This window comes from Saccostrea cucullata, unplaced genomic scaffold (assembly GCF_032062105.1).
Source record: "Saccostrea cucullata isolate Sc308-1 unplaced genomic scaffold, CSIRO_AGI_Scuc_v1 ctg7741, whole genome shotgun sequence".
In the NCBI taxonomy this organism is placed as follows: domain Eukaryota; kingdom Metazoa; phylum Mollusca; class Bivalvia; order Ostreida; family Ostreidae; genus Saccostrea; species Saccostrea cuccullata.
In genome coordinates this window covers 13,140-30,379 of record NW_026927282.1, presented here as the reverse complement: position 1 = coordinate 30,379, position 17,240 = coordinate 13,140, and the positions used below count along the sequence as shown (strand labels likewise).

Sequence of the window (17,240 nt, the reverse complement as noted above, 5' to 3'; positions counted from 1 at the left end):
CACTTAATGTATCTCTAATATTTAATGCTTTATGATAAGTGAAAAAAAAAAACATAATATAAATAATGTTTTCAGCCTTATTATGTCATTGAGAATATATTACTACATGTATCTCATACTAAGAACCCTGCTTTAAGTTTGATTAGTTTAATAGAAAACATACCCTTTATAATAACAAAAATATTAGGGAGAGATTTTTTTTTTAATTTTTATATTTGACCTAGAAATTGGTTGAAGATCATTGCAGACCCTCCACCCCATTGCACAAAAGCTAGATTACACCAGGGGAGAAATATACTCTGGACTACGATTTTAAATAAAGATATACAGTAGATTTTGATACTGACCTTTGACCTAGAAAATTAGTCCAAGGTCACTCTTCATCCTCTATCCACAGGCTCTCTGTAGTTTAAGTTTGAGAGAGAAATATGCACAGAACAAGTGATATCAGATGGAGTGATGGGTAGACACTGTCTTAGGGCATCCACATAACAGGACCTAAAAATAATGCAATATATATGTATTACAGTATATATACACATGTACTTGTATGTTAATGATTTATCATATGCTGCATTGGACACCTATGATTTTATCATGGTTTAAATATACATGTATCTTATGAGTAATTTTATACCGGTATTGCATGTATGCTCAGTTTATTTAAGAAATAAATAACAAGTTTATAAACTTCAATGGGAGAGATACCATAAATGTATGTATAAACAAGTAATTTAATTTTTTTTTTTTTTTGCATATATTGACCAACATTATTTACATCCATTCATCATGTTCATGAATTGGCTGATCAAAATTCAGTCAGTTTTAGATCTATATGATATACCATAAAGGACTTTCACATTTACAAAAGTTATTCCCCTTTGCAGGGTCGATCTGGGGTCAACCGGCTTAAGACGTTGTTTTCCCTCTTTAACCGTATCAACTTTGAGGGACAATATCTTAGAAATAAAATCTGTATGAACATATTCATTATGATTTTCATGTTGCCCCCCTACTCTGGCAATACAGATACAGATCGTAATTGTCCAATATTTTTGAAGATTGAAAATATTAACAAGTAACTTACAAAGGACAAAGTGGAACCAGAAGTCTCTGTCGAGACTGAAGCTCTACTGGTTTGAACTTATAGCAAAGGAAGAGAAAGTACTGAAGCAGCTGGGATTTGAGACTTTATAAACAGCATTAAATAGAATAATGATCGTTGATAAAGTATCTTTATGTTCTTAGTGTAGTCTACTTGTGTGCCAAGTTATACTGAAATCAGACCAAAACTGTAGGAGGAGTAGCATTTTGAAACAATTTTAGACATTTCTATTTTTAGTAACCACGGCAACACCGTTCATCAAAATTAAAATTAGATACACAGAATTATGTATCTTAGTGTAGTCTACTTGTGTGCCAAGTTATATTGAAATCAGACCAAAACTGTAGGAGGAGTAGCATTTTGAAACAATTTTACAGACATTTCTATTTTTAGTAACCACGGCAACATCGTTCATCGAAATCATAAACCGATATACAGAATTATGTATCTTAGTGTAGTCTACTTGTGTGCCAAGTTATACTGAAATCAGACCAAAACTGTAGGAGGAGTAGCATTTTGAAACAATTTTAGACATTTCTATTTTTAGTAACCACGGCAACACCGTTCATCGAAATCAAAAACCGATACACAGAATTATGTATCTTAGTGTATATTCTACCTGTTTGCAAACTTATGCTGAAATCAGATCAAAACTGTAGGAGGAGTAGCATTTTGAAAGAATTTCACAGAAATTTCTATTTTTAGTAACCACGGCAACACCGTTCATCGAAATCAAAAACCGACACATAGAATTATGTATCTTAGTGTAGTCTACTTCTGTGCCAAGTTATACTGAAATCAAACCAAAATTGTAGGAGGAGTAGCATTTTGAAAGAATTTTACAGACATTTCTATTTTTAGTAACCATGGCAACACCGTTCATCAAAATTAAAATTCGATATACAGAATTATGTATCTTAGTGTAGTCTACTTGTGTGCCAAGTTATATTGAAATCAGACCAAAACTGTAGGAGGAGTAGCATTTTGAAACAATTTTACAGACATTTCTATTTTTAGTAACCACGGCAACATCGTTCATCGAAATCATAAACCGATATATAGAATTATGTATCTTAGTGTAGTCTACTTGTGTGCCAAGTTATACTGAAATCAGACCAAAACTGTAGGAGGAGTAGCATTTTGAAAGAATTTCACAGAAATTTCTATTTTTAGTAACCACGGCAACACCGTTCATCGAAATCAAAAACCGATACACAGAATTATGTATCTTAGTGTATTCTACCTGTTTGCCAACTTATACTGAAATCAGATCAAAACTGTAGGAGGAGTAGCATTTTGAAAGAATTTCACAGAAATTTCTATTTTTAGTAACCACGGCAACATCGTTCATCGAAATCATAAACCGATACACAGAATTATGTATCTTAGTGTAGTCTACTTGTGTGCCAAGTTATACTGAAATCAAACCAAAATTGTAGGAGGAGTAGCATTTTGAAAGAATTTCACAGAAATTTCTATTTTTAGTAACCATGGCAACACCATTCATCGAAATCAAAAACCGATACACAGAATTATGTATCTTAGTGTAGTCTACTTCTGTGCCAAGTTATACTGAAATCAGACCAAAATTGTAGGAGGAGTAGCATTTTGAAAGAATTTTACAGACATTTCTATTTTTAGTAACCACGGCAACACCGTTCATCAAAATTAAAATTCGATATACAGAATTATGTATCTTAGTGTAGTCTACTTGTGTGCCAAGTTATATTGAAATCAGACCAAAACTGTAGGAGGAGTAGCATTTTGAAACAATTTTACAGACATTTCTATTTTTAGTAACCACGGCAACATCGTTCATCGAAATCATAAACCGATACATAGAATTATGTATCTTAGTGTAGTCTACTTGTGTGCCAAGTTATACTGAAATCAGACCAAAACTGTAGGAGGAGTAGCATTTTGAAACAATTTTACAGACATTTCTATTTTTAGTAACCACGGCAACATCGTTCATCGAAATCATAAACCGATATATAGAATTATGTATCTTAGTGTAGTCTACTTGTGTGCCAAGTTATACTGAAATCAGACCAAAACTGTAGGAGGAGTAGCATTTTGAAAGAATTTCACAGAAATTTCTATTTTTAGTAACCACGGCAACACCGTTCATCGAAATCAAAAACCGATACACAGAATTATGTATCTTAGTGTATTCTACCTGTTTGCCAACTTATACTGAAATCAGATCAAAACTGTAGGAGGGGTAGCATTTTGAAAGAATTTCACAGAAATTTCTATTTTTAGTAACCACGGCAACATCGTTCATCGAAATCATAAACCGATACACAGAATTATGTATCTTAGTGTAGTCTACTTGTGTGCCAAGTTATATTGAAATCAGACCAAAACTGTAGAAGGAGTAGCGTTTTAAAGGAATTTCACAGAAATTTCTATTTTTAGTAACCATGGCAACACCGTTCATCGAAATCAAAAACCGATACACAGAATTATGTATCTTAGTGTAGTCTACTTCTGTGCCAAGTTATACTGAAATCAAACCAAAATTGTAGGAGGAGTAGCATTTTGAAAGAATTTTACAGACATTTCTATTTTTAGTAACCACGGCAACACCGTTCATCAAAATTAAAATTCGATATACAGAATTATGTATCTTAGTGTAGTCTACTTGTGTGCCAAGTTATATTGAAATCAGACCAAAACTGTAGGAGGAGTAGCATTTTGAAACAATTTTACAGACATTTCTATTTTTAGTAACCACGGCAACATCGTTCATCGAAATCATAAACCGATACATAGAATTATGTATCTTAGTGTAGTCTACTTGTGTGCCAAGTTATACTGAAATCAGACCAAAACTGTAGGAGGAGTAGCATTTTGAAAGAATTTCACAGAAATTTCTATTTTTAGTAACCACGGCAACACCGTTCATCGAAATCAAAAACCGATACACAGAATTATGTATCTTAGTGTATTCTACCTGTTTGCCAAGTTATATTGAAATCAGATCAAAACTGTAGGAGGAGTAGCATTTTGAAAGAATTTCACAGAAATTTCTATTTTTAGTAACCACGGCAACATCGTTCATCGAAATCATAAACCGATACACAGAATTATGTATCTTAGTGTAGTCTACTTGTGTGCCAAGTTATACTGAAATCAAACCAAAATTGTAGGAGGAGTAGCATTTTGAAAGAATTTCACAGAAATTTCTATTTTTAGTAACCATGGCAACACCATTCATCGAAATCAAAAACCGATACACAGAATTATGTATCTTAGTGTAGTCTACTTGTGTGCTAAGTTATACTGAAATCAGACCAAAACTGTAGGAGGAGTAGCATTTTGAAAGAATTTTACAGAAATTTCTATTTTTAGTAACCACGGCAACACTGTTCATCGAAATCAAAAACCGATACACAGAATTATGTATCTTAGTGTAGTCTACTTGTGTGCCAAGTTATACTGAAATCAGACCAAAACTGTAGGAGGAGTAGCATTTTGAAAGAATTTCACAGAAATTTCTATTTTTAGTAACCACGGCAACACCGTTCATCGAAATCAAAAACCGATACACAAAATTATGTATCTTAGTGTAGTCTACTTGTGTGCCAAGTTATATTGAAATTAGACCAAAACTGTAGGAGGAGTAGCATTTTGAAAAATTGTTTACAGACAGACGGACAGACAGACGGACAGACGGACGGACGCCGGACGCATTACTATCGCATAAGCTCTTCTGGTCTCTGACCAGTAGAGCTAAAAATGAGCGATACGCCGACAATTGGAGAAAACTCTTAGGAAAGTGAAATTCGTCTATTGGTGATGACAATTCCTTTTTTAATGTCACTGAAAAATTAAGAGACATTAAAAATTTAAGCCCTATTGTCATACACGCATACTGTTTTTTCATCCATATAACTTTTTAGTATCATAAAATTAACCAAAATTTAATACTTCAAATAATTTCATTAAATATCTATGAAATAAAGGAAACTCTAAAAACTTAGTGACTTGCAGAAATTATTCCTTGGAGAGAAAAAAATCTATCATATTTCATATGAATATATGCATAAGGAGCCTTTTTTATTCATTTAGAACATATGGTATGTGCCTCATTTCCCCAAGAAATTTTCAAAGACAATGGACTATCTGTAAGCAGAAATCATTGATGTTTACTTACATTGGAAAAATTTATGAAAATAATTAATTTCCTATTTTTTTTTTTATTTTAAATAATGCTAAAAATAATTTAATCTATTAAAAATAATCTAACTGACTGTAAAATAACATTTTTCATAATCTTAATCTATGGGCAGATCACTCTTATTTCATAAAACTACCTGATATTAAAGTAGAACTCTTTAGTGTGCAGTTTTTAGAGCTTCCTTTAAGTAATCAAAATACTGACCAGCAAGAAATCAGTTAATAAGCATTTCCTTTTTTTCATTCCAATTTTTGGAGAGATCTCAGAGTTTTTTCCTGTTCAATTCAGGTTCAAGATGACAAAGTTTTATTGGAGTGTATGTATTAGAGAACTGATTGTATGCCAATCATAGCAATACACACATAACATGGAGGGGGCAAATTGTTTCATCCCTAGCTTTTACATAAAACTTCTTGTAGCTCACAGCTGATATACCACAGTTCAGTATTTAAATAAAATTTAGAACCTTTTTTTTTTTTCAGGCAATTGTCATATACATACTAATCATGAATGAATTACCACTTACCAAATGACCACATCCTGAATCATCATACATTTTCTATGATTTTATCTCACTGGTTTTCTTTTAAAGTCACATAGTTTTCTTCTCTCTGAAATGATAAATTATGTCCAGGTACTATTGCATTCTAATTTAAACTAATTATGTAATAGCATTAGCAACAACCGGGATGGAAGAAAAAATAACCAGAAGTCTCTGTCGAGACTGTAGCGCTACTGGTTTGTACTTATCAAAAACTGATGCACAAAATTATGTATCTTAGTATAGTCTGCTTGTGTGCCAAGTTATATTGAAATCAGACGGTAGGAGGAGTAGCATTTAAGGAGGAGTAGTGTTTGCAGACAGACGGACAGCTAGACAGACGGACGGACGCCGGACACATTACATGTACTATCGCATAAGCTCTTCTGGTCTCTGACCAGTAGAGCTAAAAACAAAATGCACTTGTGAAACACAGCAACAAAGTTCGAAAATGCAATTTTTTTTAGCATATAGGTCACAGTCAAGATCACATAATCATTGTCCTTGTTGCCATTTGAAAGCACTTCATTAGTGGAGTATGCATACTAAATATGAAGCCACTATCTGGTATAGTTCTCAAGTTATGGTGAAGGTTTAAGTTGACAACAGACACTCAGACAGACACACAGATATACCGTTATGGCAAAAGTTTGAACATTATAACTTGGTATACACACAGCCACTTCGAGATATCAAGGGTAAAATTCACAGCACAGCGGGACTGCATTTTGACTTCGAGGGATCAAGGGTTTCAAGAGATCAGGAGTTCGAGAACTCAAGTGCAAATTTGCTTAGTTATATAGTGTAAAAAATCGGGACCGGAGACTCACTTCAAGCGATCAAGAACTTCCGAGAAATCGAAGTTCAAGCCATTAAGAGTTACCTGTATATACAGATATAAGAAGCATGTTATTATTTGCAATTTTGACCTAATGACAGCTAAATCTGTTCAGTAAGACAATACTGTGTACATGTATGTAAGTAGTTTTATTGTGCATGATTATTTACTTATTTTCTTGATCTTCTCAACTTGAAGTGTTCTGTATTTTATTACCAAGTTTGTAATAAACATAATAAAACATACCCTTTTCCACATCACACCCTGTATCAGACCTTCGACCAATATCAGCCCTAGGGCCTCTGTCCCTCTGCCTGATATTGGTGTCTCGGGCTAGGATGTGATATGGAAAAGAGTATGTATTATTCGCTATACATTGACCTACTCAGGTCAATAATTGTGAAAAAAAACTGATAATTCAAGCTGATGATTCATTTGCATTTCTTGACATACTATCAATATTAATTCACTATTAGGCTTTTCTTTTTTAACATCTTCATCTCAACAGGTTAGACATTCATACATGCCAACTTTCCCGATTTTTTCGGGAGTCTACCGATTTTGAACCCTGTCCACCGCTTGTCTACCGATTTATTTTTTTCACCCCATATCTACCGATTTTCGAAAATCCAGACTTTTTACCGATTCGCTTTGAATAATACAGTATTTCCGTGTGCAGAAGACATGGCTGTTGCAATGTTTATCGGTAGGATATCTGTTTATTGTCGCTGATAACAGGTAATCAACAAGGTGTCAACTGTGCTACCAGTCATTACAGTGGTTTTAATTGCTCCTGAACCTCATTAACAGTGTATTTTAACCTAGACAATTACGCCAGATGTGGAAATTTTAGAATATACACGACAGGATACAAACTTACAAACTTGTGAGAGTTCACACTTTACAGCAAAATTTGACAATATACGTATAAACCTTTTATAAAAGGTATTCAAGTTTTGGAAATATTGCATTTCTCATTAAATTATCTACTTCATGGAAAAGACACTGCCAAAATCCAACATGAAAAGATTTTCCTGCAACTACAAGTACAAAACCATCAAGAGTGATTCAGGAAAAGACCATGCCGTTGCAGACTTTGAACAAAATGTTAAAAATTAATTCTTGATATTCCCTCTGATTTAAGAAAAAAAATGTGCCTGTGACAGTAGACTTATGAAGGTTCATTCTCTATAAGGCCATTTTCCGGCCTACGATAAAATCACTTTAAAATGTGATTTTATATAAATATAATCATTCCCGTTCATGATTTCGATATTTGTTTTTCAACATCGATCATCTAAGTCACGTGATTTATGGATAAAAAAATGGCTGTAAGTTAAAGAAAAATTGAGGGTAGGTCTATTTAAATCAAGTTTCTATGCATGTTTCTGAATATAAATGATCAAAAATTGTTTATTTATGTCGGAAATACATAAGACTTAAATAATGAATTCGAAGATTTTTTAAATTTAAGGTTCAAGATATTTTTTATGACAAGAATTCCGATGCATCCACATTTTGCATATTTTGAACTCAAATCTTTACGAAATTCACACTGTATGATGCTGAAAAAAGTTGGATTGGCAATTTATTGAAAACTATTAATCATAATTAATTAAATTGTAATTGTATATTATTTCTATAGATGTGGTACTTATTTTACGCATAAAATAATCATGTTAGAAATGAGGTTTCTAGGTTTGTATTGAACTCTAAAAGTTATGTATCAAATGCGGTAAGCACCAAATGGATTTTGATTTTGATTAAATAAAACTGAAGTATTAATTAATAAAAAATTCAACAATTGCAAAAAAAAAAAAAAAATAAAGAATTAACAGCATAAGAATATCAATGCAAGTACATGTTGACTATCCATATACATGTAAATAGTCAATACATATAACTCAGAGCAGTTGCTAAGTAAAATGAAATAGTGTCGTAAAATAGCTTTGCTTTTATTTAATTACTGGTGTTGCACGATACATACAATTAAAAATGCAATCTAAACTTTTTTTATTTACTTTTATTAAAATTGAACCCCCCCCCCCCCCCCGTGTCTAACGGCACAACATAAAATGGAGTAGAATGTTAACAGTTCCTTCAAATATGCACATCTAAAGTTTTCGTATATATTATTATACGATCTTAAGAGTTCTACAACATACCAGGTACAAAATGGACCCTAAATGTTTGATTGGCCTTTCCACTCTTGAAACCTGTAGATTAAATTCAGCCTCTTTCCCAGTGCAGCATCAAAAACCTGTTTAACACGGATAGTGTCAGTTCCCTACCTAAGTCTCTAGCATTTAAGTTTAGCAAGTAAATGTCACGGTGTAGTGTCCCATACAAAGTTATTATCGGATTTAACCACATGTAACACAAACTAATCAGCCATACTTTTATTTATAACATCAACTTCCGGTTGAGTACAAGGGAGACAAATCACAATTAAATAAATGAAAGTTATCTTTCTTAGATCACGAAATATAATAAGTTTACTATAATAATCATACACTACAATCCTCCCCCTTTTAATTTAAACAAATATCAATTATTTCAAATAAATTGTAAATGACAAATCTATTTAGCAATTAACTTTAACACAGTCAATGAATCATTACAGTGTTTATAAATCATTGAAAAATATGTGAACAAAGGTTTAAACAGAACATGTTATTTCATTACATAGTCCTTGAATTTCACCGGCAAAGAGCGTTGACGAACTGGTCGGGCTAATTGCGGTGAACTTGTCGTCGGATCTTGAACATTGCTGTCGGATTCCTCTGCTGATGAGTTTCCTGATGACGCTTCCTGGACATCATCTGAAATCACACTTTTATCACTCGCAACTTGATTAGGAACTGAATTTCCTGAACACAAATCTTCATTTCCATTGGAATTTTCACTTAACACATTTTCATTCACATTTTCACTTGACACATTCACAGATTCCTTGGAATTCACAAACTTTTTCAAATGAGACACATTTCTTTTGTAATGAACTCCCTCCATGGATTCTAACACAACACTATTTCCATTTTTCTCGACAACTTTGAATGGATCATTATGAAATGTCGTAGATAACTTGTTTTCCTTGTTCTTCTTCATCAAAGCAAGATCACCAGGTTTTATGTCGCTAAGTGTAGCTCCTCTCTTAGCATCAGAATACATCTTCCCTTTTGCCTTCTTCTCCGCATCTCTATCTCTAACTCGGTAATCTGTCTCACGATACGTGTGGATATCTGGTAGTTTTGTACGAATAACTCGGCAGAACAACAACTCGGCCGGACTCACTCCTGTTGTGGTATGTGGTGATGAGCGATACATCAGCAAATAAGTCTGAAGTTCCGATTTCCAGTCTTTCTTCTCTGCTTGTGCAATCTTCAGTCTCTTCAATATTGATCTGTTTTGACGTTCAATTTCTCCATTGGCCTGTGGCCACAATGGGGTGGTCTTCCTATGGACTATTCCATTTATTTCACAGTATGTTTTGAAATATTCGCTGACGAATTGTGGTCCGTTGTCTGTTGTAATAGAAACAGGTAATCCATGTGTACTGAAGATCTTTGTCAACACTTCGACCATTTTCTCCGCCGTTGTAGATCTCATCACAGCCAGATCAATCCATCGTGAATAATAATCGACGATAGTAAAAATGTAGTCTCCCGATGGTAACGGTCCAAGGAAATCAGCTGCTAAATGTTCCCATGGTCGTGATGGTAGTTCTGTTCTGTGCATAGGTTCCACTTTTTCAGGTTGTGATACTAGCTGACATCCATAACAAGCTTTGTTCCACTGTTCAATGTCTTGGTCCATTTTAGGCCACCAAACTTTGGATCGCAATCGCTGCTTCATGATAACAATTCCAGGATGTCCCTCATGACCTAGTGCCAGTACTTGGTCGCGTAATGACTTAGGTATGACAATCCTTGTCCCTCGTAGTATCAGATGTCCAACAGTACACAATTCTGATTTTACTGTCAAAAAGTCTTTGTTCTGTAACTGATACCATTTCCCTGTTATCAAGCATTCTCTCAAGTTCTTGAGATCCTCATCCTCCAATGATGCTCTCTCAAGCTCAGATACGGTCATTGCGATTGGAACAGCTTCCTCAATCACAAAGCGTAAGTATTCCTCAGTATCACTCGTCTTCGGATTTGGTGTATCTGTTGACAACATCCTTGACAATGAATCAGCTATGTTTGATTTACCCGGAATATGACGAACTGTGTAACTGTAGTTCTGCATCCTTAATAACCATCTTTCTACTCGTGCACATGGTTTCGATTTGGGCGAGAAAATAAATTCAAGTGGCTTATGATCCGTTAACAGCTCAAAAGTCTTCCCCATCAGGTACATGTGAAACCGCTCACATGCCCACACTAAGCTGAGTGCTTCCTTCTCGGTTTGTGCGTATCTGCGTTCGACGTCTGTTAAGGATCTACTCGCATAGGAGATAATCTTAGGTTTCCCGTGTTGTTCCTGGACTAATACAGCGCCTAAGCCGACTGGACTTGCATCTGCAATAACTTGTGTTTTGGCATTCACATCAAAGTAGGCTAAAGTTGACACATTAGCTAAACAGTCTTTAAGTTTGTCAAATGCTTCGTTTTGCTCTCGTCCCCATGCAAATGACTGGTCTTTACGCAAAAGTCTGTTTAAGGGTTCTGCTACAGTGGACAGGTTTGGTATGAACCTGCCTGCGAAATTGACTAGTCCCAAGAAGCTTCGCACCTCAGATACTGACTGTGGTGTCCTGGCACTCCTAATAGCCTGAACTTTGCTGTCTGCTATTCCGATACCATGTTCAGAGAGTACGTATCCCATGAAATCGATCTTCTCCATATTGAATTGACACTTCTCAATGTTCAAAGTCATTCCTGAGTCTTCTAAACGTTTCAACACTGATTCTAGGTTACGTCGATGCTCTTGTTCCGTTGATCCATGGACCACAACATCATCGTATATTGCATTCACACCAGGTAAGTCTCCTAATGTCTGTTGAATGATTTTATTATACATTTCAGGAGCACAGCTCACTCCAAACAACAAACGTTTGTATCGATAAAGTCCTCTTGGTGTCATAAAGGTAGTTATTTCTCTAGAGTCTGGGGTAAGCTCTAACTGATGATAGGCCCACTTGATATCTAGTTTACTGTAAACTTTGCTCTGATTCAAGTCCTGCAAAATTTCGTCGACTGTAGGAATTTGGTATCTCTCACGAACGACTGCCTCGTTAGCTCTATGCATGACGACACATATATGCGAATATCTGAATTCTTCTTTGGTACAACCACAATAGGTGATACCCATTGACTTGGCCCTTTGACTCTCTCGATAACATCCATCTTCTCAAGTTCATCCAGTTTCAGGTCTAGCTTACTGCGTAAATGGTACGGTACTCTACGTACGGACTGACTTACAGGATGTACAGACTCATCAATTGGAATTTTAAGTTGGAAGTCTCTCAGTTTTCCAAGTCCTGTGAACACTTTCGGAAATTTCCCTAGTATCTCTGTTTTAATATCCGTGCTATTCACAGTGTGCACTGGTGCAACAGTACTTGTCTCTTGAATCTGTAGCACTCCAAGCTGGGTAGAAGTATCATAGCCTAGGAGAGCTTGTCCACTTTCCTCTACAACATAGAACTCGGCTGACACACCCCGGTCTCGAGTACACACATCAGCAACAAAACTTCCTGCGACAGTCAGTGGTTTGTTACTACCATAGGGATACAGTTTCTTTGTCGATGCTTTCGCCTGTCTGTGACATTTCACTTTTTGTTCCTTGAGTTGTTCCCATAAGTGTCTGTCAATAACATTCACTGAAGCTCCTGAGTCGATGATCACTTTTGTATCAATACCGCCAATATTAACACTAAAGTCATTCTTTGAACAATCCTGGTTCCGAATAGTAAACACATAAGTTCTCTCAGACTCCTGACCTTGTTCTACTTCTGAAGTTTCAATATTTCGGACTGCTGCCCTCTTGGTTTTGTGCCACTTTGTCTTTGACTTGGTCTTGCAGCATGCTTCATAATGTCCTTCCATGTGACATTTCCGACACTTCTGTCCTCGTGCTGGACATTTCGGATCCGTGCGAATGTGACCATATTTACCACAAGCAAAACACTTTTTGTCTTGTTTATCCTGTTGCTTAAAGTCATGTTTATGTTTGTATCTACTCACTTTGTTTATCATGGTTTCTTGTTCTGGTTTGTGTTCCATAGTCCCTGCTCTTTTGTCAGCTGCTTCCAAACTCTGTGCTGTTTCTCTCAGTTGTTTCAGTGTCACATTATTTTTCTCTAACAATTTCCGTCTCAGTCTTTGAGAAGAACACTTCTCTATCACTTGATCACGTATACTTTCATCAATATTCGTAAAGTTACAATACACCGCTTTCTGTCTCAGTCTAGTGATAAATTGTTCAACAGTTTCTGTCGCTGTTTGTGCCATAGCGCGAAATTGTGATCTTTCAAACGTGTGATTTACCTGAGGAGTAAAGTGTTTATTCAATGTCGCCAACGCCACGCCATACACGTTTTCTCCATCACCCGGTTTGGGGACTTCTAGCGTGTAGAAAATATCCTGTACGTCCATCCCTGCCTCATGTAACATTAAAGCTTTCTTTTGCGCTGGGTCTTCTATTCCCTTTCCGCTTGCAAAGAGCTCAAATGCACGCGCCCAACGTGTCCAACGGATTCCTACCGAATTCACATCTCCATGTGGGTCAAACTTGTCAATCCTACTCACATCTGTCAAGATAGGTTTCGCATCTGCCATTGCTCGACTCTGGTTTATCCTTTGGTTTATCCTCGTCGCCAGATGTAGTGTCCCATACAAAGTTATTATCGGATTTAACCACATGTAACACAAACTAATCAGCCATACTTTTATTTATAACATCAACTTCCGGTTGAGTACAAGGGAGACAAATCACAATTAAATAAATGAAAGTTATCTTTCTTAGATCACGAAATATAATAAGTTTACTATAATAATCATACACTACACACGGGTCTTTTGGATATTATCATTCTTTAAAAAAAAGGTCCCGTCCTGCGTTGGGCGTTGGTTAGTAATTTAACTGTGCATAAACACTTGACCTTAAGTGGATGATCTCTTTATTTGGTTGAAAAATCCTTAAATGGGGTAAAGCAACATTCAATTATCAATCACATATTACGTTTAGGAATCTCTCTCCTCTTTACCAGTATATTTCCTGAGACAGGACTACTGTTATCGTAACTTATATCGAAGATAAAAGAAGTGCGATGAAAAGACTGAGTCCTCTCAATATTAAGAGTTAAGACCCAGTTTACAAAATATGGATCACATGATACTCATACGGAAGTGTCCATATAAAAATTATGTGTGTACCCATAGGAAAAAAGTATAGAACACAAATAATAAATGCATGTTACCGCATCAACCAAGATTTCATCATTTCTAGAACATATACAGTACTCATAAGGAAATACAAAGAATATATGCAGTACTCATAACGGAATTCAAAGAAGTAGCATATATAGATATACTAAACTATCATTATAAATATAAAAGATAATTCATATGAATTCACTATAGCCTATAAAAAGTTTTTATTTCTTAATTTTTTATCAGACATTTCAAAGAAATGTCTCCACTTCTAATTTCATGACATCCAGTCTTCTCAGTCCTTTGATTTTTAGATTTTTAAGTAAAAAGTTATAATTTTTTAAAGTAAATATGCATGACTGATATTAATCTTAGTAAATCAATAGAAAATTGTACTCTAAGCAAAAGTTTATGAAAAGAAATATTCTACATAAGCTGATATCCTTCATTGTGAGTAGTTAGCTTTTTCTGCAAATATCGTAAAAATGAAGTGAAAAGTTTTTATTTAAATGTCATAACCACCTTTAACCAAATTCATAATTTGGTAGTCACTTATTATGTTTATAAGAAATTTACATGCAAATTTTGGCGTTGGTTAAAGGTGGTTATGACATGTGTTGGAGTTATATAACACATCCACCCTCTTGAGTTTTCCCATTACTCTAATGCTAATACGGACCGATAGTACCTTACTTTGTGAGCCTTAATCTTTAGAAATACTATTGTATCATTAACCAACCAATATTTATCATTAAACTGGAACATAAGGCTAGTGATTCGTGCAATTGTTAAGGGAATAAATACAATCTGAAAATTTGAAGTCATTGTAGGCCGCAAAACGGCCTTATAGAGAATGATCCTTTGTATTTTACCAACAATGAACAGTAACCTGGGACATTGTACCTGCAGCATAAACTTAACTTGCTTCAGCTTATTTGTAAAGTTTAACACCCTTATTCATGTAATTATCACATGATATTAACACATTTGTGTATCACATTTTTTAAGGCAGGGGGTATGTTTACCTTAAGTTTATAATTTTAACATATTAAATGGCTTTGAATAAAACTGTCTTTTTTAAATTTCAAATAATATTGTATTTGTGGTTTTGTTGAAGTTGATAGAGTAGAAAACACTTTTTGAAGTAGTGATAATATATGATACAAGGTAGTAGATTGATATTTAAAAAAAAAACCTTACAAATAGTAATTATTCACGACAAAATGCCGCGAATTAGGAACTTCGAAAAATGTCGTTACGCGCAATCTCCCCGAAAATTTTCAAAAGTTGGCATGTATGGACATTACAAAAAAAAAATCTTTTGAGCAGTAAACTATTTCAATAAACAATAAAACAAACTTGATCTCTTCAGAAAAGTGGACAGGCTTTCACCTACATTCACTTTTTTATGTATATTTTTCCTCCATATCATCGTCATGCATATGATTAAGGGTTATGCTATTCGCTACAATCTATTCCAACTGTTCTGATGAGGATATCTTTCATGCATAATCGGATAAGCTGAGATTGAAGACACTTTTTGTAAAAATATCGATGCTTTTATCAAAGTTTTGAACCAAAAATATTTAATTTATACCTTGCCATAAGTCGTAAGTTCCAAAAAACAAGAGCTGGCTATCCGAAAAGTCAGAAAAGTGAAAACACATGTATTCAAACCGGATGTTATACAGTCTGAATTTAACTACGAAACCAAGCTCGGTGTAACTATTATCATCCGGATAATTTGAGCGGGGTTAAAAATATTTTTTTTAATTCCGAAAAGTATTCATTTATATATAGAGAGAGAACATACATATGGAGCATACATTTTAATAAACATGATAAACGGCGAAACGTTGCCATTTTACAACATACAGCATGTACATGCACGGTGCCTTTGGGGCCTCCATAATCTAAGTTATGCTTTATCACTGTCTCAATTTTTTTTCTCTCTCTCTCTCTCTTTCTCTCTGCAATATATACACTTAACAATTTAAAACTTAGGTATCCAACTTTTCAAAATGGCGTCAGAACAAAAGTTGCCTCCGATAGTGAAGATTTGTTGTTGCCAAATATTGACAACTATTTACCGGAAAAAGTTAACAAAAATATACGTACACTAATCCTTCATCGTTGGCCATTGAATTTATCACAGTCTTAAAGACACTGGGTGTTGAAACCATCTTAACTTTTCACATTTACCAGCTGCTTACACCTTCTTCTTCGTCCTTCTCGATCCTCCAAAAATGGCGCCTCGGGAAATTGACCAATGAAATAAAGCGCCTACAGAGCGATGCAGGATGGGAAATATTTAAACTGTTTACATTCACTATGATTAAGTGTGATTATGAGATCTTATATTAGAATTTAATTAAGTTTCCCCCTTTCCATGGAATAAAAAGAGGGGCTCCTAAATATTTTAATTTGCCGATATTATTTGTAGGCCTAGTATATTTAGAAAAAAAAGCGGTTAGATACATGAGGCAAGAGCAGAAAAAAAATGTTTCTTGCTTGACACCTCAACTTATTTGCCTTCGGGATATGGGTTTCGGGGCTTAGTGGCCGTCCTTGCTGAAAGTAACCCCCCCTCTCCCCGCTTCTTTTAACTGTTACATGTATGATTATGAATTTATAATGTCACACCAAATGATGTTAAATTTTTAAAAGCACATTTTTTTTTTATTGTGAACTTTCCACAGGAATCCTAAAAGGCATGAAAATGAGCTACAATTATGATATGATTATCAAGAACAGTTTTTTTTATTTCAATAGTAATGATTGGAAAGTTCGGTGATTAATAATTCATTGCTAATTAATTATTTTTTTTGGGGGGGGATTAAATTACTAATTGAACTCCCTCCTTTTCGGGGTTTAATTAGATTTTGAGCCTGCTATCAATATTACTGGTGGACCTGCTATACTTTTCTCTAATTGCTACATGTACATTGTACTTTAAACTCCTTGGCCTTTAGCTAAAAAATTCCCCACATCATTTTAACTCGTAAAATTGTTAAATGAATCAGAATGTTGAAAACCTTTTTCTTAGGAGAGTTATATCTCTAGGTGAAACAAAACTAACATCTTATCAAAGGCAGGAAAATATAACAGTATTTTAATTCAGTATTTTAGTCGTGATTGGGAAATATTATGTCGAAAGTCATCCAAACTCGTTGATGTGCAGGGCTGTACTAATG

At 34.7% G+C, this 17,240-nt stretch overlaps 1 long non-coding RNA gene across 1 annotated transcript; it reads right to left on the bottom strand.

The window, feature by feature from the left end:
* Positions 1–229: 229 nt before the first annotated feature.
* LOC134273954 (uncharacterized) lies at positions 230–15,723 on the bottom strand. The gene is made up of 3 exons (XR_009993522.1): positions 15,644–15,723; positions 5,818–5,902; positions 230–498 (listed from the first exon to the last, which is right to left on the bottom strand). It is a non-coding gene; the product is annotated as an uncharacterized LOC134273954 (long non-coding RNA).
* Positions 15,724–17,240: the final 1,517 nt, after the last annotated feature.